Source organism: Otolemur garnettii, unplaced genomic scaffold, assembly GCF_000181295.1.
Source record: "Otolemur garnettii isolate 467f Iridium unplaced genomic scaffold, OtoGar3 scaffold00006, whole genome shotgun sequence".
Taxonomy (NCBI): domain Eukaryota; kingdom Metazoa; phylum Chordata; class Mammalia; order Primates; family Galagidae; genus Otolemur; species Otolemur garnettii.
The window spans coordinates 18,176,005-18,199,190 of record NW_003852401.1 but is presented as its reverse complement, the minus strand read 5'-3'; the positions used below and the strand labels follow the sequence as shown (position 1 = coordinate 18,199,190).

Genomic DNA, 23,186 nt, shown 5'->3' with positions numbered 1-23,186 from the left:
CCAGCCATCCCAGCCCAAATCTATCTGTGATTAAAAGAGGAAGGAAAGAAGGAAGGGAAGGAGGGGAATGAATCAGAATGATGAAAACCCTCCTCCTTGGAAGTAAATTGAAACTAGTCTTGATGGCTGTGTGTTATTTTCAGAGTTAAATCAGGAACAACAAAACTGCAACTTCTGAGAAAGAAGTTGCTCATAATTTTTGGCTTAAGGAAATCATTTTCCTGAAAAGAAGGTATTCTTGGTGAACTCTAATAATAGAAAACTATCAATACACAAGTGGAATGCTATTATTTCTCCCAGAGTTAACACAATGCGTAGCAAATAAGAGGAACATTCCCAATACTATTAGTTAAATATTAACATACGTGGCCCTTCACAGAGAACTTCAAGAGATTCATCTTTTAATGCTCCTACTACCTTTGTGAGTGGCAAAACACCCATTTCCCAGATGACCTTGACTCATAAATTGATCTAGACTTTCTAAATCCCAATTTCTAGACTAGTTCCTGGGAGTCAGAAGTTTTGGCAAGCTTTTCAAGTAATTTTAAAAACCACTGTGATAATTCAAATGTATTGATTTGTTTTATTGTTCCTGGGAAAATAGCCCCATTCAGCTGAACAGATTCTGGCATTTCCTAAGAAGCTAACCGCCTCTTTCTAGGATTTGCCTTTTTCTTTTCTCTCAACTTTTTAAAAGGAAAAAAAAAAATCACAGGTGGCACTGTTTTACCTAAATCAACAAGCTTTTTAATTCTGCTTTGCACAGCTGGTTTATTCTGACAGATTGTGGTCTCTGCTGGGAAGGAAGCTCCTGACTGCTGGCAGGGGCGAGGGGTTTGAATCCTACCCACTGCCCTCTGGCCAGGACTAAGGTCCTGACAACCTGCAGAGAACACAGGTTTCCTTCAGCAGGCAGCTGTAATTACACAAAATTTATACCAGACATGGTAGCGTAAATCCAGCAATCCACTGGGACGTTTCAGTGGGGTTACCATTTTATTGGGGAACCACTAGTTCTAGCTGTTACACTTAGGGAGAGAATTGGCCATGAACTATTTGTGTTGGTGTGTATCTTTTTCCATCAATTAAAAAAAAAAAGCCTTAAAAGTAAAAGATACCCTCTTAGCTAGCCACTCTCTTCCCTTCAAATTATATTATAACAGGATAATAGCTACTTTGGAAATATCATCTCATACATAACATGAAAAAAAAATTCCAACACACTTCTCCAAAAAATTTCTTTAGAATAAAACTAAAGATTTTAAGAGGGGAGACAATGTTAGTTTAACCTTATGATGATTCCTAATCCATGCAGAGACTAAAGAGGATTTTGATTTTCTATCTGGGATGAAATACGATTTACCTGGAAATAAAGATGCAAGCGGGGGGGAACCCTCAAAATTAAAGGGAAAGAAAGAGTGTGTCAACCATTCTATCTTCCCAAGTCTCAAACTTTCCAAATTCTTTTGGTTCACCGCCTCAAGCTTAGTAATGTCCTCGAATATAACAACCTTCCAGCTAGTCTGGTTACAGTTTCTGGGAAATGTGTCTGTCAAAGAAGAGAGTTTCCAAAGAGTTTGGTATTTTCCCCTTCAGGCAGTAGAAGGCAGTAAGGGTTCTAATACACAAACGTGAACCTTCACGTGTTCTTAGGAGTTCCACACCCTGTGATGTGTGGGCCCTTCCGACCTTGAAGGAACATTGGTAGAGGAGGAAGGTGGAACCCCTCAGATCACCTGACATGCATGGCCACTCTGGCTGCCTCAGAGTGGCTACCCCGTGTCCTGACATTGCCCCAAAGTGAAAAGGTTATTGGGAAAAGGACACAGGGCAGGGTGCCATATCATTCAGCATCAAAAGGATAGAAGAGCTTTGTTCTTTTTATTTCTTGCCAGTTAAGAATAAAAGCCCACCAGGTGCCCCTCCTTTCCCTCTGTTTTGTCTTACACACATTAAACTCTCAAATAAGTACACATGTTGCGAGGTTCATAATTAAAGTATTGGCAATGCCTGTTCCCTTGCTTTCAATTTCATTTGTACAAATGTTCCCATCACTGTTTTTAAAAGCCCTGGGCATATGTTCAACACATACAACCCAAACAAATAAACTGCATACCCTAAGCCAAACCTACCGACAACGGGAACCTCCTTCCCAGTTGGGCAGGGCCACTCTGCAAAAATTACTGAATTGCAATATAGTCTCTGAATCGAAGAGCACAGAGCTGAAAAATGGGAGTTTTTATGTTAGCATCTTATCGTCAAGGAAATGTGGGGCATACACATAAGCCATAGAATCAGCCACTCGAAATTCAATGGGGTAAATTTCACCTTAACATCCTTAGAACATGGAATATTTAGGAGGGAGCAGTGTTCCTATGGGGAATTTTATGTAGAGTTAGACTTCAGCAGACTTTTTTTTTTTTTTCTGTGCAAGTGCTGAGGAAGAGTTTATATTTAGAACTAAGCTCTTGATCTTATCCAGTGATTGACTTTTCATGGCCTTCGGAAGTAACTTTGATAGCAAAATTCCTGTCTGTCATTTCCCCCTAAAGCTGACATGATCCTAGCAGTGGGAGTTGCTATATAAAAGGTCATGCTAAGTGTAAAAACTTTACCAATGAGAAGGACTCCAATGTGTAGGGACGAGGCACAATTTATGACAAATTGATTTCACCTTGGTACAGTGAAAAACAGACTGGCTCACATAATTCAAAATTTGGGGCAAAATTTCTCCAACACAGAATAGAAAGAACTGCTCAAATCTACTGTTTGGATCTAAGGAAATGAGGAGATTTGTGTATAGCCAATTTGAGATTCAGGTTGGCACCATCGTCCTGAGATGCCACTGAGAGGAAATGTGTTCCCTGCAAGATGGCAGCCTGTGGGAATCAGCAGCAACGCCATCAATCAACAACCAGGGCCAAAAGCTCTTGCTTGCCTTTTTCCGACAGGGCAAACCGCTCAGAGACCACTATGAAGTTGGCTCTGAGCTCCAGCTAAAACTGAGAAGTTTATAACAAGTGGCACCACCTGTGCTTCTGTCTTAGCCTAGCCAAAATCATTTCCTCTCCTGGGTCTCCTAACTATGGCAAAGGGTGAGGAATCTGACAGTGGGAGGGCAAAGAGAAAGAAGGTTCCAATCCGGAGCCTTGAGGGAGCAGACTACCTTCACCCCTGCTAGCAGGGAGATCAGCAAGTCCGTTGCTTTTACTCTGGAAGGACTGTCTGTGATATGATCTCTCATCCCCTATCAAAAAGGCTCTGTCTTCGGGAAAACAAAGACTTCTCTGCTTAGTGGTGTTGTCCCATGATACAGTTTTTGTGTTACAATGTCATATTATACAACCTTTGTAAGGCTGAGGATGTGGAGCTTGTATTAAAAACACAACAAAGAAAACATCCTGTTCCTACAAGCTAGCATTTTGACCGTAATTAGACTTTTCTCCGGCTTCTCAATGCACAAGGCAATGTTCAACCAGGTCTGCACACACAGCATGATAGAAATAGGATAAAAAGGCACATCATTCAGGGTGGAGCTTACCTTCGTGTAAATCTGGTTGATACAAAGTTCTGGTATCATGTACTTCAAAAAAATCTCTAATTCTTTTTTTTTTTCCCTGAAATCTTTGATTTTAATGCACACCATCCAGGGACAGTCCAAATTTTTCAGAAAGAACAAATTTTTCAGTACAGGAGGCAGCATTTGCCAGTACAACAAGAAACCAGCCAAGTTGCTTTGGAGGAGTTAAACAAGTACATTTCAGTAAGAACCCAAACAATCCTTGGCAACCAATTAGAAAAACAAATCATCGTTGCATTAAGAAAGCCCTCAAATATGAGTGCTGTCGCTGGAAAATAGAGTTACTCACCAACTGAAATGTTTGCTTGAAGTGAGAGTTATTTTATGGAAACCACTGTGAGTTTTGGAATACTTACAATCTGTTCAAATTGGTCACTGTGTACGATGTTACTGCAGCAGTATGCCCTGAGACTTCTAATCTGTCTGCCTAATGGAGCAGGTGGCAAGATTCTCCACAGAGCTGTCGGCTCCTGGAGGGCAGGGACCATGTCTTATTCATCTTACATCTTGCACGTACCCAGCTCTTCAAAGGCAGTCAATAAATATTGAATGAAGGAATCTTTATATATATATGGCTACACTCTCTGACCCCCTCGCATAAAATTCACCACCCCCATCATGTCTGTCATTTTGCCCTGTATAATTTTTCTTCTTTCAATTAATGCCAGCTGTCAGGTTTTACCTGGTGGTTTTAATTATTTGTTTATTATCTACCTATTTTCCACAACCAGAATATAAGCCTCCCGAGGGTAGGGGTTGAACAGGATGGATTTCCTGTATGCCCCTCATTCCTAGGATGATGCCTGGTACATATCAGGTCAATTGTTCAGTATGTGTTGACTTTTGAATGAAGGAATGAATGAATTGTTTTCTCTTTCTTATTAATTTTCTTTTATCTTTTGCATTGTCATATATTTCATTTTAATGAGGCTTGGAGATTATACTCTGTGCTACAGTAAATGGTAACAAAAGGACTTTTGTTTTTTTTGGTACAGATGGTTGATTCTAAAGAAAGAAATATTCAGGGGATTAGGTCTGGCTGGTGTCATGCACTTGGGTCTACAACACTGCAGAGAAGTATGAGAGAAAAGCAATAGGCTGGCATCACGGCATGGCAGCTCATGCTTATAATCCCAGCACTTTGGGAGGCCAAGGTTGGAGGATCACTTGAGGCCAGGAGCTCAAGAGCAGCCTGGGCAACAGAGTGAGACCCCCATCTCAGAAATAAAGGGAGGGAGGGAGGAAGGGAGGAGAAAATGAAAGGGAGGCAAGATACAAAATAATCTCCTGAAGACCACCTGTGGTAGACGCCATATAAACTGACAGATTACCCCATGTAAATAGTAAAATCCATTTGTACACTATTTTCTAGATCCTTGGTGTGCATCTAGTCATTAAAATATAACCCTTGGTCTTTATCATATTAGGCAGAGCCTTCATATCCTTCCAGGCTTGGAGGGCAAAATGACACCTTATGTAGATTTTGAACACTCTCCATATATAACTTTTGAATTTAGGTTAAGAATTTGATAAGACAATATAATACTTGTGTCCCTTGGGCATTTACTCATTATTCCCAACATGTGAATGAATAAAAACTCATAACCCATTAAGAGGGCCTTCCATTTCACCACCTACATTTAATGGCTGGTTGTACTAGTGGCCTGTGGTTCAGTGACTTGCCCATAGTTTACATGGAAACCCAGCCAAATGTAAAACTTTCAACTGGTAGAGCTGGGCATGGTGGTTCATGCTAGTCACCCTAGCAGCGCAGGAGGCTGAGGCAGAAGAGTTGCTTGAGCTCAGGGTTCAAGGTCAGACTGGACAAGATAGCAGACCCTGTCTTTAAATTAATTCCTTTTTTTAAATTAGCTGTGCATGGTGGTATATGCCTATAGTTCTAAGGCAGCGGTTCTCAACCTGTGGGTGGCGACCCCCTTGGGGGTCTCCTGCACATCAGATATTTACATTATGATTCGTAACAGTAGCAAAATTATAGTTATGAAGTAGCAACAAAAGTAATTTTATGGTTGGGGGTCACCACAACATGAGGAACTGTATTAAAGGGTCGCAGCATTAGGAAGATTGAGAAGCACTGTTCTGAGGTGAACGCGTGAACCCAGGAGTTCGAGGCTGCATTAAGCTATGATTGCACCACTGAACTGCAGACTGGGGAAAGAGTGAGACCTTGTGGGGGGAAAAAATCCCTTCAATTATAAACAATTTTTCTTTCATTCTTTGCAAACTAAGGTAAAGCAAGGTGCTCTTTGTTCCTTATAGATTTTACCTGAGTATTGCCAAATAAATCTGGGTTAGATAGGGAAGTGGCTGAGCTAGCGAGTCTGACTCTGGGAAAAAGAAATGGCGGGGGAAAGTCAGCCATCGGCCTTCTCACTATTGTTCCTTTTCTCCACTCTACGCTTCTCCTGAGCATCTGACACTCTCCGCCCTGATCCCAAACCCCTCCGTGCCTCCGGCCACCCCAGCACTTGGTCACTTTGTTCTCCTAATGACTTTTATCTGTTCCCTACTTTATCCTAGTGAAAATACATTGGGTGGGAGGGAATGTAATCCCCAACTCTGTTAATAGCTGTGTGACACTGTGAGCTGTTGAAAGTCCCATAGTTCTTATCTTTTTATCTGTAAAACAGAGAGAATATTTATTTCACAGGATGATTATGCTGACTCTGTGTGTGCAGCTGCCACACACAGTCCGGTTCCTAGGAAGTGTTTGATGAATGTTTAAGAGACAACGTCTAGTTATCGCATATCTTCTCTAAGTTGGTGATTCTAACGAAACGTTCAGAACAGAAACATTGAGATGATTTTTCTAGTGGATGGTGAGGGTGGCATGGGGAGGGAGAAAAATCTAGGGCTACGTCATACAGAGGTGTAGTCTTCAGCCTGTACAACTATACACGGACACACTGAAGATAATCACACATTTGTGAAATCAAGATAAAAATCGTCTTTTTATTAAACAAAATAGCAGATGGCCAGTCAAGTTAATGATGATAAGTAACAGAACTGCTTATCAGTTTATCTCTCTGTGCTGATGACAAGAAAGCTCTCTAGAAGTTCACAATAACCTTAGGAAGTCTGTCTTTGTTTGGTGCCTTTATGCTTCAGTTCATATCACCTCTAAGATGTTATGACCCTTGACAACCACATTTTAAGCATAAGGGAGCATCTCAATGCGTATTTATAAAATTAGGTAGCAGGGACGGGGGGTTGACAGTTATAAACGAAGCAGATTTACTTGTCTGGATGCTCATGTACGTTATTCCGCTTAATAATAAGCATCACCTCATTTTCTTAGATAATGCTTCACGCCTACAATGGATTTTATGAATTTAGTGTGATTAGGAGCACAAGCTTTACCCTCAGCCCAGTGGGCCGAAATCCTGGCTTAGCCACTTAACTGACTAACTCTCTTCATGTGTTTAATCTCTTCAAGCTCCACTTTTCTCATAAAAGGAGAAAAATAGACTCACTTCTCTTAGTTGTTACGTGACACAGAGAAAGATGGGGGACAATCAGATTCTCTGCGCTGCTGAGCCACTGACTTCACCAATCCTGAAGCCCTGCGCCTGGGCTTCTTAGGAGATGGTAAATGTTCTCAGTGCTTAAGGAAGATTTTTCTTGGATTTTCTCTTCTTTGGGGCTCATAGTATCTTAACTACTCTGTCTCTTCTTTTTAAAACTTTAGTAAGTGAGCATATAATTAAGAGCACAGAGTTGCCTTGATTTTGTATTTCGACTATTTTTGCTCTAATACTCTTTACCAAGTTGACCTAAACCAAAAGAGCTTGCCTGACTGTGTGCGTATCTGTTGTGTTTTTATTTAAACAGCAATAAGACATAGCTAAAAACTTCACCCAGACTGGTTTTATTAATAAATACACTTGAGATATATATTAGGGAATAGTCATCAAACCAAATGAGACAATAAAAAACTCACAATCTACTAAATAGAAGTTTACCTTTCCTTTTAAACTCTGGACCTAGAATGGGAATCTGGTTTTCTTTGGGGAAAAGTGTTACAAGTTCTGAAATCTTGTGCCTGTGAACCTCCTTTGTAGCGCTCATATGGTATGATGTTATAGGATGGCTTTGCTACCATATCCTTAGAAGAATTTGTAGCTTCATTATTTCCTGGTTAAAAGCTTCATTATTTGCTCCTGGCAGAAATCTAGTCAGAAAGAATTCATTAGTTTATAAGTCTAACTTAATACACCCTAACCACTTAAACCTGGGAAATTTACTTGCAAAAATAACTCATCACACTGAATGTTCTTTAGTGCTGCAATAAAACGTTACTAAGTGACCTGGCACTCTTTGCAAATTAGAACTTGTTGTCAATATCTAAATTAAAAACATGTTTGCAAACATCTTTAAAAGTTACAATGATCAAGAATGTGGCCTGGTACACAGCCAAAGTAGACTGTGTTTTAAATGTGTCCCTTTAATGCACCCCTCTCGGCCCCTTCCTTTTCTACCCTGTTTCACATTTTAAATAATTTGTATTAGCCAAATGAGAAGAAGCAGCCCATAATCTGGGCCTTGTTCCAAAAAGTAACCCAGGGTAGCTACTATGTCAAATTAATGGTTTATTAAACATTGCTTAATCTACCTAAATAGGTAAACATCTCATTTTTAGCTGTTTTTAGAATTTTATGAGACACCAACACTCAGGAGACTTTTATAGGGGTAGTTTATTTCTCCTACGGGAAAGGACTTCAGAGCAACAATAAATTGCCTTATTAAATTAAATATATTTAAATATTTTAACAAGGATATTTTGTTATTTTGGTCTTTTAATGGTTCTTATTTTCTGATGATAGGTCAAATTATAAAATTCATCTTGGCTTCCACTGACAAAATGATAGAAGTTAATCAGTAAAAAAACAAAAAATGCTAAAGAATTTTCAGATCTCAGCTGAAGTTGACATATTTTTCAGCACCATTTTTTACGAGTGATAACCCTCAGTGACATTTTACATTCTCAAATGACACGGGCCAACAGACAAAGTTTCCAGGGGTCATTATTTCGTTCTTTGCCCCTTTTCCATTTAAACATTACAAATCCACGTCTCCAACTCTTCTCAGAGAATTCAGTTCTCACCTTCTTAATCACAAAGCCTATGATGGATGTTGGGTAGGAATAAAGGCGTCTACTGACATAACTCTAATGAAAGTGTTCCTCATTATCCACCTGCAATGGCACAGGAAGAGAAAGGGTAGAATCTTCCCTTGGCTGTTGACACTAACAGTCTTCAGGGAAGTTTTATGCTACCCACCGATATACAGTTTATATAATTGGCTGTGAAGATGAAGTGCTTTACAGCCATTAGCAGTAGTATATATTAATCATTCTTGATGATCACAGTTCGCACTGCCAGATACTGCTTATTTCTCGGGAAGTCATCTGAAGGGACTTTATGAAATACCATGTCTTGCTGTTTCCTACAGCTGGATCATTTGTAGGAGATTGGAAAGCAGTGGAATTGGTCTATACCATGCCCTTCTATGCAATTCTTTCTTCCAGGCACAGACAATACTCGGTGGGAAGCAAAATGACTTCTGTACTATTACACTTTCAGCTGTTTTTATGACCCTCCAGACAAATTATAAGACATAGGGCCAGTGTGGAGGACCAGGGTGGGAGATGGTGGAGAACACAGAGGAAGAGGAAAGCTAACAAGGAGTCGTATAGGGTTAAGAGGAAAAGAGAAGGGCTCTACTATTTAATTCTCTGTACCTTATGATCCCCCTTGCAAGCACAGGAAAAAAAAATGGCCACAACTGTACCTGAGTGAGTCTGGGTAGATGCCAATCCTACACTTCCCTCAGGCTCCTGTTGGTTATATCTCTGTGTTACCAGGATTTCCCGGTAAGGTAAACTTCTACTCTGTTGACAATGTAGAAGACTCACTTAACCCTTGGCAAGGATGGAATAGCAGGCCTGTTACATGCATTCAGACTTCCTTTAAACATCACACCTATCTGTGTTCCAAAGAGAGGACTGGATCCACTGGTGTCGGTAGGGATATGTTGTCCTTTCTTTGACCTGGTATGAGCTCATGTAAATAAGATATGTTAGCTAGAAGACAGGTGATTACACTTGGCGCCTGGGGCTCAAGTGGCTAAGGCGCCAGCCACATACACCTAAGGTGGCAGGTTCGAATCCAGCCTGAGCCTGCCAAAAACAACAATGATGGCTGCAGCCAAAAAATAGCCAGGCGTTGTGGCAGGTGCCTGTTGTCCCAGCTACTTGGGAGGCAGAGGCAGGAGACTCGCTTGAGCCCAGGAGTTGGAGGTTGCTGTGAACTGTGAGGCCACAGCACTCTACCCAGGGGGATAGCCTGAGGCTCTGTCTCAAAAAAAAAAAAAAAAAAGACAGGTGATTAGCTCTGATGGGGAATCCTTTTAAAAGCTGTTCATGATGTTCCTGGTATCCTAGTTTCACAGAAAATGAAAGTGTCAGGCAGTGAGGGAGCAAGGCAGTGAACACGCAATGGAACTGGGCCCAGGCAGCCTGGCTCTGCATTCATTCATTCATTTCTTTTCATTCATTCATTTGTAACTTGTTTCATGTGTTTGGTCAAATATCTTCTGAGTGTGCCAGGTACTCTGCACAACACGAGGGGCACAAAGACGATTGAGAAAGGACATAGTCAGGTCCCTGGTCCATTGTGAGGGAGCCCACTGGTCTGTGGTGCTCAGCCCTGGTTACTGTTTTAGTTCTGGATGCCCCTTTATGATTAATGTTCACCTCTCTATCCTAGTGGGGAGTTACAGACTTATTAAAAACTTCTAAACTTTTTGGGGAAGAATAGTATTTAATTTTAATGATTTTAAAGTGAATCATAGGTCTAAGAGTTCCTACTAACTGCTTTGAATTTGGCATAATGACCTTGCAACATTAAAGCTCATTAGACTTGGCTTCATTTTTTTTTTTTTTTCTGAGACAAAGTTTCACTTTTTTTCCCCTTGGTACAGTGCTATGGTGTCATAGCTTCCAGCAACCTCTGACTCTCCGGCTCAAGTGATCCACTTGCCTGAATGTCCCAAGTAGCCGAGATTATAGGCACCTGCCACAGTGCCTGGCTACTTTTAGAGATAGGGTCTCACTCTTGTTCAGGCTGGTCTCGAACTCCTGAGCTCAGGCAATCCATCCATTTCAGACTCCCAGAGTGCTAGAACTTTGCTTCAATTTTAATTATAGAAATACAGACAGAGAGAAGATGGACCAAATTTGGAAGCCATGTCTCCCACAATTCATTCTCTGAGACTGCTCTGAAGACCTGCCACACATCTCTAGAAACAATAAAATACGTAACGAGAGAAAGAGTGATCCTTCCAAATCACAGAGGGTGAGTGACCTATGGACAGAGGGAGCCTTTTGGTTTCACTGCTTAAGTCAGAATTTCCAATGTGAACATTTTAAACCCTCTTCTTTGAACCCTGTTTACAAAAAAATACACCTATGCTTGCTGTGGGGTCTGAAATGTAGTGTTTTAAATGATGGTGGTGTGAAAAGCAGCTAAACTCTAAGGGAACCAAGATGGGAATTTTTCTCAGCCATTACCCTGAGACACTCCACAGTATATCCTGCCAGTGATTTAGCTGGAGATATTTGATATAAGCCAGGATGGTAGCCACCTTCATAATCACTGAATCAACAGCATATTAACAGCAAGTGTCTAAGAGATAATGAGAAATTTGAGATCCTCTCTCAAGTTGGTTTTTCTGAGTGAGGTTTCGATTAGAGATCTGGCTTATCTTCCTTTGGTGTTATCCATGGAAATCACCAGCCACCTGCCTCTGCCTTTTCTCTTCCATGAAGAAGATAACGTAACATGGCCTACAGTCCACGCCTCCTTAGTGATTTTAACGCTATTATTTTTATTGAGCAAGATCCTAACTGCTCAGAGCTAATTATGACTATTTATTCTGGGGTTGCTTATTAGTAATAATGTCATTATTACAAAGACAAGCAGACATGCAGATAGTCCAGGTACCCTGCGTTGTGCTCTCTGTCAGCTCATGCCTACTATTTCTCGACTTAGAGTACTAACAAGAAGTGATTATTTACATTCATCCAAACAGAAAATGAGGAGGATTAAAATGTTTTAGTGTATTTTGCTTCACTAGTATTTCCAAAGTCATTTCTAATTTGTAGCAGAGATTGGCAACACACTGTGTTCCTTCATTTCAATAATAGTTGCAATTCTTCATTCCTTCTTTCTCTTTTTATGTAGAGAGCACACATTGTAACAGGGTTTGAGGGAGGCATATCTCACAGGTTTGTGAAAACACAATCATCTTGCTTACGAACTACTACAAAAGGGTTATTTCTTTTTTCAACAGTACATTCCTTTGGTAACATTTATTAAGTGCTTATTATATGCCAGGCACTTGGGGTATAATGCAAAATAAATCAAATATATTGTTACCTGCCCTTATGGACCTAAGAGTCTCATGAGAAAGATTATTCCTAAAAAATTATATATTAATCAAACCTTTATACATTCATATTAATATTCAATAAATTAGTTTTGTCTTAAAAGATATTCTCCATGAATACTTTTCTAAATTAAAGAACTGCCTTTTACTGTATCTATTTGGTTAGTCCAGATATAGGAGGCTTTATCAAAGCTGGATACATCATTCCTCTCAAACATAAGAATAGCTTCTTTCTACAAGGTTTCTGCCAATGATTCTGTATAGTATTTGGTTCTTTCAACACAAGATACTGGAAGAGCCTTACCATATATCAAACTGTATGGATATATTTACAGGGGTATTTATTTATTTATTTATTGAGACAGAGTCTCGTTATGTCATCCTTAGTAGAGTGCTGTGGTGTCACAGCTCACAGCAACCTCAAGCTCTTGGGCTTAAGTGATTCTTTTACCTCAGCCTTCCAAGTAGCTGGGACTACAGGAGCCCACCATGATACCTCGCTATTTTTTTTTTGTTGTTGCAGTTGTCATTGTTGTTTTAGCAGGCCCAGGCTGGGTTCGAAACCTGCCAGCCCTGGTGGATATGGCCAGTGCCCTTGTGGTCCTGAACCACAAGAGTATAAATTTAAATAAAAGATAGACATGTCCACAACTAATCATAATGCAATGTATGTACTTTTTTTTAAAGTGTAGAAGCACAACATAGTGGAAAGAGTGAGAAGCAAGGCCACTGGGACAGTTGGAAAGAGCGTCAAGACCTGGATCTTCAGTACAAATAGAATGGACCAGAGTAAGGCAGCAGAGAGCTGGAATAGATTCCCGGAGAGTCATAGACTCATCCAGCCATAGTTTTCTCTGCCACTCTCTTGGACTTTTCTGGTTATCTGGTCATTCTCCTGGACTCCTCTGTCTTCTTGCAGTGGAAGAGAAAGGAGAAAGAAGACACCAGCTAGATTTCTCACCCAGAACCTAGTTACATCCTCTGGATTGGATCAAGCTGCCTGTCATTAGCCAGGTTGGTAGAAGGATAATGGTGGGGGAGGAGAGCTCTGGCATCCTGAAGATCATGCCTCCAAGGTCACAAAAGGGCCAGTAAAAGCAGTCTGGAAACAACATGCTAAGGCAGGAACCAACAGGGGCTCCGATTTCCCTCCCTTTCCCTTTATAGTGACAAGAAGGATGGACGCCCAAAAAGACTCATGGACTAAGTACAGACAAGGGGTGCTTTCCTGGTGTCCCCCTTGATTAGATTTATTTTAAGATTTATTTTACAACAACTTCCTTTAAGCTTAGAGATTTGGAAAGGAATTTTAAAATTGTCCGATCCAATCCCCTTGTTCTAGAGATTAGAAAATTACGGATCAGAGCAGTGAGGTTAATCGTTGAGGATCATGATGTGTCAGCCAAGTATTCTGATCTCCAAGATAAGTAGGAGGTAAGTTAGAGTTGGTTAGACCTTGTTTGAATTTATGCTTTTAATTACACTTGTTTCTGTTTCCCTGTATAATGAAAATAATAAGACTTTACAAGGGAAGTGTGAGAAATAGGTAAGAAAATATCTGAGGAGTACCTAGCAAAGGATCGGAATCTTCCCCGGGGCTCACCATGCCACACCCTTCTCTTCTGTTACTTAACAGAAACCTTTATGAGCATCTGTAATTTAGATATTTTAAAACATGACTTCTAAAATGATAGGCACTATTAACAGAAGATACGTAGAAGAATTGATCAAAATATCACACTGGCACATACATGCATGCACGCACACACACACACATACACACATGCACACACAAACAGACATACGGTTTTTCCCACAGTGAAAACTGACCCGATGTTTGAAATTCCTGGTATGTCTTGATAGTACCCCTTATATTAATAGTGAATATCACTAACTGAGTACCAGTCAGGCCTTGTACCACTGGAATTACCTATTTAGGTCTAATCCTCACAACAATCTTACAGGGCATTCCACAGATGATAACACCAAGGGGCAGGGTGGTTGAGTAATCTTACCCAGGAGCCAGGAGCCAGCAACCAGCAGAAGGACTGATGAAGCCTATAGAAAATTTTCAACTCTCAAGCCAGGTGCTATGGCTCTCATCTATAATTCTAGTACTCTGGGAGGCTGAGGTGGGTGGATCACTAAAAATAGCCAGGTGCCATGGTAAGCACCTGTACTCTCAGCTATTTGGTGGGCTGAGGCAAAACAATCACTTGAGCCCAAGAGTTTGAGGATGCCGTGAGCTGTGATGCACCTTGGAACTCTACCCAGGGCAACAAAGTGTGACTCTGGCTCAAAAAAAAAAAAACTCTCAGATTTATTCCACATACCATAAATAGAGAGGCAATTTCTTTCTTAAAACTCTTTCCAGCATAAATGTCTAGATGCTTAAGCCAACAGGTGTTTGCCTTGGACATTCAATAAGTGGTGTTGTTAGGCCCAACATGACCATAAACTTGGGTAATTTAAAAATTGAACAAAGGGCACAGATGAAATTTCTTCCAAGCACACACCTGCTGGGAGCTAGGAGTAACTATCCCTAAGGTCAGACTTAATTGGATTTAGATCTAAATGAACTGTGATGTGCTGATTATTCACTGCTTCAAAGTGGAAAGAAGAAAAACGCTAAGCTCAGAGGTCAGGGGTGTGAGCTTTCCTCTTTCTCCCCTGTGGCTCTGCGAAGTGCCCATGGAGGACTTCCCTTTATACAGGTCTCATATTTTTATTTTTAAAATAACTTGAGGCACCTAGATGCTCTGGTCCTAACCCCACCCCCAGCCCAGATCGTCTAAGAAAGTGGAGTTGTATATTGCATACAGAATCAGTCCAGTAATAGATATCAAGAGCTTACCAAAGGCAGAACAAAGTACCTGGAGAGATATATTCTAGAATTCTCACAGTGATTTTTGTCTCATAGAATTTTAAGAAATGAATTAGGCAATCGTAGAAATGATGGAGTATTGGGATGAATGGGAGTGAAGGAATCGACAGGGACAAGCTTTAGATATATATTACCTCATTTAATTCCCATAATAATTATTTCCATTTTGTTACAAGTACGATTCTTCTCCACATTTTATCAAAGGAGTAATTAAGGCTGCTCAGAAAAGTGAAAACACTCATTTAATTTCATGCTGTAGTAAATGGCACAGTTGTTATTCAAAACCTAGCCCCTTGTAATTCTGGTGGCTAGCACACTGTCTCTTCTGAGCCCACCATGGTAGGCTAGATACTGGGGGGGGCTATTAGGAAAAACTGGGAGAAGGTAGGTCCTAAGTTGCAAGACAGAGAAGGGAAAGGACGCAGCTTGATTGCCTGTTGCTAGTTCACATCTGACTCTAGCTTCTGAGACTGCAGGCACTGGGAGAGCTGGGAGCAGGTGTGTGACTTGGTTAAAATGGACGGCAATGGAAAATGAGCTACCCAGAGGGTAGGATACAGTGGAGCGGGAAAGGCAAAGATTCAAGAGAATGTTCTTTGAATTTGAAGACAGACCCAATGATGAAGCTAGGTAAGGCCAGTGGATGTTTCAACACAGCAGGAGAGCAACCAGAGGCTTGAGAACTGAATAGTCAGACAGGGCCAGAAAGGGAGCAGGCTAGACTAAGTATACTGAAGGTTTTTCATATTACTTGGCAGACTCCTGCAAGATTGTGACACAGCTCCAATAGGAAGCAACTGGAAATCCATGATAGAAGAGAAGAGCTTGTAGAGAAGAGAAGGGCGACAATGGACGCTTTCACTATCGGTTCACCACGACTCTCTTGCTTCTTCTATTCCTTCTGGATGAACCCTTCTCTCATTTTGCAAGCACCTGTTGAGGGCCCACATATGTCAGGCTTGCTGTGGGCACAGGAGCCTTCACACCTCACATCTGAACTGCAGCAGCACCTCATAGTAGGAAACAAAAAGTTGTCTCTTAGATTCCAGCAAGGATGATGCAGGACTCATGACCATTGAGTCAATGACAGGGAGAACAGTGTAGGAATTAATGTGATGGGAATGTGATGGCATCAATGAGAGTGCCTGTAATAGTGCAAGAGAAGCGTTGATTGTGTTGAATGAAACGGAAACAGAAGAGCCTGTGCTCTGACAGCAAGCAGAATGGGAAATGTGAGTGAGATGTGTAATGATCCTAATAGTTCCCATTTGGAGACCCTGCTCTTGGCTGTGCTAGATGCTTTACTTATTCACCATTCTGTAGTACAACTCAGTGGGGAAGTTATTATTACCCTCATCTTACAGATGACAATTAGGGTGACCAGGCATCTATTTGCTTGGGATTGAGGGATTTTTTCAGGGCATGGGATTTTCATAACAAAACTGGAGCGTCCCAGGCAAACCTAGATAGTTGATCACTTAGCATGGGTCCTTAAACTTTTTAAACAGTGGGCCAGTTCACTGTCCCTCAGACCATTGGAGGGCTGGATTGTGGGCTCCGGGACAAGTCGGCTGCTAAGCAGGACAGGCAGCGGTGGCAAAAACACTCAGCAGGCTGGATAAATGTCCTAGGCAGGCTGCATGTGGCCCGCGAGCCGTAGTTTGAGGATGCCTGATTTAGAGGAAGTTCGGGATCTTGAGGTCACATTTTAAGAACAGAATGTGAACTCAGGCCTGAGATTCTGTTCTTGGTTTTCTGAGGCCAATGCATTTGTCCCCCCTTACACCACACTGCCTCAACTTTTAAAAAACCTAAACCTACCAATGTCAGATCACACATTTTCTATAAACACATAAAAGAGATTTTGTTTCTTGAACCAAATGATCCCCATGTGCTCTCTGCTGCTCAGTGTTTCACTGCCACTGTCCTCACAACTAATATCCAGGTCTGAGCCAGCAGAGTTTTGGCTAATAGCACACTTCAACACAGGGGACACCTCCTTCTATGGTGAGCTTTTCTGTGTTTTGGTAATGATTTAGTCATAATCTCAAAGGCAAGAGAGGTAGGAAAGAACGCAGAAAGAGGTTGTGTCCATAGGGACTAACATCTGGAGCAAAATGAAATGAAAAACGATGTCCAGCTGCTTGGTCCATAAGCCAGACACACTGATATTTGAAGACATCTGGAGACTTGATTGAACTTTTGGGTTTTCATCCAGATGTTCAGTTTTATATAGACACAACCATGACTACACATGGAAAGGCATGCTTAATGCTATTTCACTACGTAATTGCCATAGGGAAATCTTTCCTAACTCTAATGTCTGTGGCCAGAATGAGGACTCACCTTATTGGCCTATACTGTTATATCAATTATATTTTATAGCATATGGTTATCATGTTCCAGGACATATATTTTGACCGAGATAGCCATGTTATGATGTTGATGTTATGGGTTTTGAAATTAATTACTTGATAGTCCTTTATGTTTTAAGTTCTAATTGGTTAAATGCAGTCAGGAAGGGGGGGGCATTTATTGGATTATCTGGGTTTCCTTAAATAACAAAACAAAGTTATTTAAAATGCATGAGTCAAATAATTAACGTTTTAGGATGATGTCACATTCTAACTAAATATAGTCCTGGGGCTCAACATCCTCTGTAATCAGTACACCCCCTGGTTTGTTGTGTGAAGCAGCTGCATTATCTGAATTTTCCCAAGTAAACAAACTCTGCACCGTGCAGTAGTGTTTGTTGTTTGCTAATGTGCTAGTGGTTAGAAAATGCTTAAAAACTCTAATTATACATTTCCAAGTAATGCCGAGGTGGTATGGGGTTGTGCATCATTTCTTGAAGATACGCGCGCACACGCACTATGTTTGTAAATTGTCTGGTTTATAGTAGTTCTTCAATAAATATTTTGTAAATGACTGAAAAATAATGTCAATCTTAAAACTACTTACTATGCACTGGACACAAGGATAAGCCTTTTTTTTTTTTTTTCTTTTTGAGGTAGAGTCTTGCTTTGCTACCCTGAGTACAGTACAATTCATTGTAGCTCACTGCAACCTCAAACTCGTAGGCTCAAGATATTCTCCTGACTCCAGCTTCTCCAGTAGTTGGAAATACAGGCTCTCTCACTATGCCCGGCTATTGATTTTCTCCTTTTTGGTAGAGACTGGGTTTCACTCTTGCTCAGCTTGGACTTGAAGTCTTGAGCTCAAGTGATTCTCCCCACTCAGCCTCCTAGACTGCTAGGATTATGGGCAGGAGCCACCTTCCCTGGACCTGGGCTAAGCATCTGAAGGACATAGCATTACTCAATTAACAAAACCATCCTTTGAAGGGGCTTTGTTATCCTCGTTTTCCATGTGAGTCAACCAAGGTGCAGAAGTGTTAACTGAGTGATTTGCCTAAGTCTGTACAAACCTAGCACAGACGTGGCAGAAGTGGCTTTTGAACCCAGGTTTGTTTGATTCCACAGCCTGCAGGATTAACCATCATTTTCTGCCACTTCTTTTTAAAGTGGGTATGTGATAGCAGAGACATAATTTTGTTCCCCCAAGACTGGTTTAGCACGACTGTCAAACACAGACATGCACAGATCATTTTATTCTGATTTCACTAAAAACTCTCTTGGTAGTGAGGTGCTGGCTCCTGCACACAGATGGAAGGAGTAGCAGTCGTCACGCCAACCCCTCTCACACACATCCAACATGATTCAGTCCCTGGGTTCGCAGAGGTTGTTTTAAGCCGAATGACACCTGTAAAGGGAAGTTATGTCACTGCTCTTTCCTTTTAAATCTTCACTTCTTACTTACGGGCCTGGTCTGTGGCAAACATTGATGTGTCATAAAAAATATGTTGCCTTCTAAATCACTTCTCTCCTGTAGGAGATTACAACATTTTTTATTGCCCATCTGAAGCTCTTGAAGTTTTGTTTCTTCAAAACCTATTCTAGGTACAAAGAGATGAGGTTTGAACTTCAAAGGAAGCAGTAATGAAGGATACACTTGCTGAATTCGGAACTACCTCCTTAGTGTTTTAGTTGCTGCCGCCTCGCTCACTTCTGAGACTGCTGTTTAAAACTTCACAATACACAGAAGTGTCCATTCTGAGATCATTTCTTCCCTACTTTCAGTAGTGTATACAAACACTTCAGCCCTTTGGTCCCAAGTCTTATCTTTCCTTACTGGAACTTAGCGGAAGAGCCATCTCAGTTCTTGGAAAACAGCAGCTTCTGGTGCATTTAATCATATTAAGAAATTCGTTATACATGCACGTACACACACAACTGAGAATTTTTAAATCAAATAGTTGCATTTTTCAGTGTGAAATTTAAAAGGAAGAATAACTATGCCACTCACTTCTTAATAGGACAATCAAGCAGCATTCCTTGGGTTGTTTTTTGCTTTATTGAAAAGGCGTGCTCATCAAATACTAAGAGACTGTGTTTACCTACCAACATAATAATACCCTTTATATTTCCATGGTCATTTACAGTTTATAAAGTGCTTTTCTATTTGCTATATAATTGGGTGACACAATTTGAAATTATTACCCCAGATACAATAACCTGTTTCTTGACACTACATTCAAGGTAGACACACGTTTCAGGCACTGCCTTGACTTAAAAGGTAACATAAGATAATACTGTTTGAGTCCAAAAGGATTTGAGACAAAGGAAACAAAAAGATGACAAACATTATCTCCGTCAGATGAAACCAAAATTTATGAGAGGGGTTTTGTTAAAGGTTTCCCAGCTGAACGGGACTACGATCTAACGATCCATTCTTCTAAGATTAAGTGCTTCACCTTGAGGTTTTTTAATGGCTGTTTCTAACTGTAGTGCCTCACCTTAGACATTAAATATCACCTCAAAAGGATGAGCTAATGGTGTATATGAAGGCATCTCTCTGTGGAAACTTTACGAGTGAGAAACAATCAAGGAACCCCATATTTGGGGCAAAGTACATGGCAGAGTAGGGACAGCAGACTTTGACATCTGTCTTGCAGTCAAACCGAGGCTATCCCACCTACTAACCTGAAGCCCGTAGGAGCTTATATAAATCTCTCCAAGCCTGTTTTCTTATCTCTACAATGGAAGTAATAATATCATTTTCTTATAAGGTTATTGTAAGGATAAACTGTAATAGTGAATGTAAAACTTTCAGTTGATGCACGAGGTATTAAGTAATGATCAGATCCATTGCCCATCTATTATTGGACCTTTGCACTTGCTATTACAGTTTTCTAGGCAGAAGTCCAAGAGGGTGTTAACCAACAAATATGTTGCACTAAAAGGAAATGGAAGAGAAAGCTTCCTCTAGAGAGACTTCCAGATTTTAACTTGGGCATCTGGGTGATGATGATGATGAAGATAATCAACAAAACCAGAAATAGAGAGAGATGGTGGAGAGAGAGAGAGAGAGAGATTATATTGCACAATGCATATTCTGTTGTTGCATGATGCATATGTCTTGTTCAACCTTGAGCCCCCACCTCCTAATCAGGTCTGAGCACGTAGTAGGCAATATAATAGCAATGGGGTAAATTAATTAATGAATAGATGAATGAACAAATCACACACTGAGGACACCCAGCCTAATTTAGTGCCCATATTTGAATTGGATGAATGTTCCAAATAAATAGACCTCACAATATATTGTTATCAGAAGTATGCAAATAAATGACCTGGCATTTATGTCTTTTATCAAGGGCCATCTCAAAAGACTTGCATAATGTATCAAATAAAGTGAATTGAGAATGAGAAATACAGAAGGGCAGTTCTGCCCGGATAGATCAGGAACTCGTTCCTTTTCAAGGCTTATGGTGGTACAAAGTAGGAGACACTTCCATTTCACGTTCCTATTTGGGACGGACACGAGTCTCAGATGCTGTTGGCCTCAGGCAGAGATCTGTGAACTCTCACAAGCTCATAGTGTTTCCTCTCATCTCCACGTGAAGATTCAAGAAATGACACAGAGCCATTCACTAGGTAGACTTCTCCTGGGTTAGGACTAACTCAGTGTGACTGTGTGGTTAAAAAAGTCTGTGTCACACAAGTGGTGGCTTGGACCTTTACACGGAAAGATCGGAGTTTTAGTGTCCTCTTTAGGTGGCTATTTTCAGATGCCTTTAGATATCTCTTTTCCTAGAACATTTTCTCTTCCCGATTTCTGCTAAATTTTACTCCCCTTTGCCTTAAGAAAGCCTTGTCTTCCACACCACTGTAGACAGATAATCTATTTGCTATTTATACAGTATAGTCATTCTCCAGGAGCACGGGGATCCAGGAGGCGAGGCGCTATTCTGATTGTCTATCTTCCTTTGTTACCTCATTGTGAGAGCAGGCTGGGAGAAGGGGGCAGCCGGCAGCTGCCTGTCTCAATGAGGAAAGGGACAAAAGAGCCTTTGCAGCCGTAGCCCAGGTTCCACCAGCCTTTCATGATTATTGATGACCCGGGTGAGCTTTATCATTTTAAAGTGCAAATAAGTCAGGGGTTTTTGAAGTGAATTGCAGTACTTTATGAATAAGGATCAAGGTCTTTGGGAAATCAGTTAGTCCCTGTATTTGAACAGATGGGGGTACTGTAGCCTCTCTCAGGACCTGTGTGCTTTGAACCAATCTAGTATTTCTTTTTTTAAGGTAAGCATTCTTTAACATATATGGAGAAGGGTGATCTTTCAAAAACAATGCTAATACATTAAAGAGGTATTTGTTCAATGTACAATTGGCAACATACAATTTTACTTTAAATTAGCAACTGATAAATCTAGAAAACTGCATTTTTTTTTTTTTTTTTAAATCAGGAAAGCACACAGTGGCCTGAATTCAACCTCTGCTACTCATGCATAGTGATCTGGGCATGAAAGGCTCAGACATGTGACCTGGAAAGATGGGGCAAAGTCATGTGATAATGGTGCCTTTGGGCATGAGTTAAACCCAGAAAACATTTACTAGTAATAGCTACAGAGTTCTAGAAACCACATGAAACACAAAAAAAGGTGCCTACAGCAGCTTATAGTCACCTTGGGATCCACCAGTCTTGGAATTGGGTGGATATTGGTGATCTAAATCCAAGTCTATTTCTCTTATAGACTATTTAATCTGATCCTGCTTTTCTGCCTAAGATAAACCCTTTGCGATCATCTTCCCCTTCTTCACAGCCCCTGTGAGATCTTGTTTTCTTCTTACTCATGCTCATACTCTCCCCTTTCTGCTCTCACTCACTTCTTATTTTTCTTTTCTCAATGTTTAGGGTTTGGAGAACAAAATAGGAAAGAAATAGAATCCCCCCACTCTGGGCCTTTTCTGGTCCTCTGCGACCCCAGTTCTAACACGGGCATGGGGAGGTCACTATGAAGCTCCTCCCGCCAGGCTGCAGCTTCTCAGCTTGTGGTGGGGATTTTGTACAATGCTGTGTAGAATCCCTTGGACTCTGCACATGACTTGTCCGGCAGAGAGAAGGCCATTTGTGCAAATGGACAACGGGAGGCAGACAGTACAGGAGGAAATAGGCCTCTTTTCCCCCGTCATAGATTCTGAACTAGAACTGGAAGAAACTGCAACAAAATGCTTGCCCAGTTTGTTGATTCATTCCAGAGACATTTGCCAAAAAAATCTATGTTAAGCACTAAAGGCACAGAAATACAAATCCTTCAGAATCTCTCTTATTATAGATCAACGTAATAACAATACAAAGTTGAAATTATCTGTATATATTGTATGAGTATATATACGAGGTTCTACAGAACCTCAGAAGAAAGAATCACTACCTCTGAGGCCAAGAGGAGGGGAGATCTCACCACATAGCACACATGCAAGACCCAGAGAAACAGAAGGACACAGAATATTCAGTAAATGAGAGAAGAGTAGGGGATATGGGCATGAGGTCCAGGAAATGTCTCCGTCGAGACAATAGAGTGAGTCATGCAGATTTAGATGTCAGTGACAACCTTCACACCCATTTCAGTGGAATAGCAGAGGCTAATTATGGTGAGACCTGAGGATCAGAGATCAAAAACTAGGTCTTTCAAGACGTTTGATGGTGAATAACAGATGGGTAGATGATTAGATTTGATTATGATACTAAATAACAGAAAAACAGCAAGAATAGAAGAGACTTTGAGTTTTCTCTTTTTAAAAAATAGGAAAGGGCCATGAGATAAGAAAGTCGATGGAACAAGAGAAGATAAAAGCAAGAAACAGAAGCGAGTTCTAGCAGATAATAGAGACGATGTGTGAAGAGATT

General features: G+C 40.8%; 1 protein-coding gene and 1 non-coding gene across 14 annotated transcripts in view; both read right to left on the bottom strand.

Moving 5' to 3' along the window:
* Positions 1-23,186, bottom strand: part of PTPRD (protein tyrosine phosphatase, receptor type D) — a 2,156,277-nt gene that overhangs the window by 526,321 nt on the left and 1,606,770 nt on the right. The gene's annotated exons all lie outside the window — the stretch shown is intronic.
* On the bottom strand, positions 11,835-11,935 carry LOC111722884. Its single transcript, XR_002771529.1, has one exon. It is a non-coding gene; the product is annotated as a small nucleolar RNA U13 (small nucleolar RNA).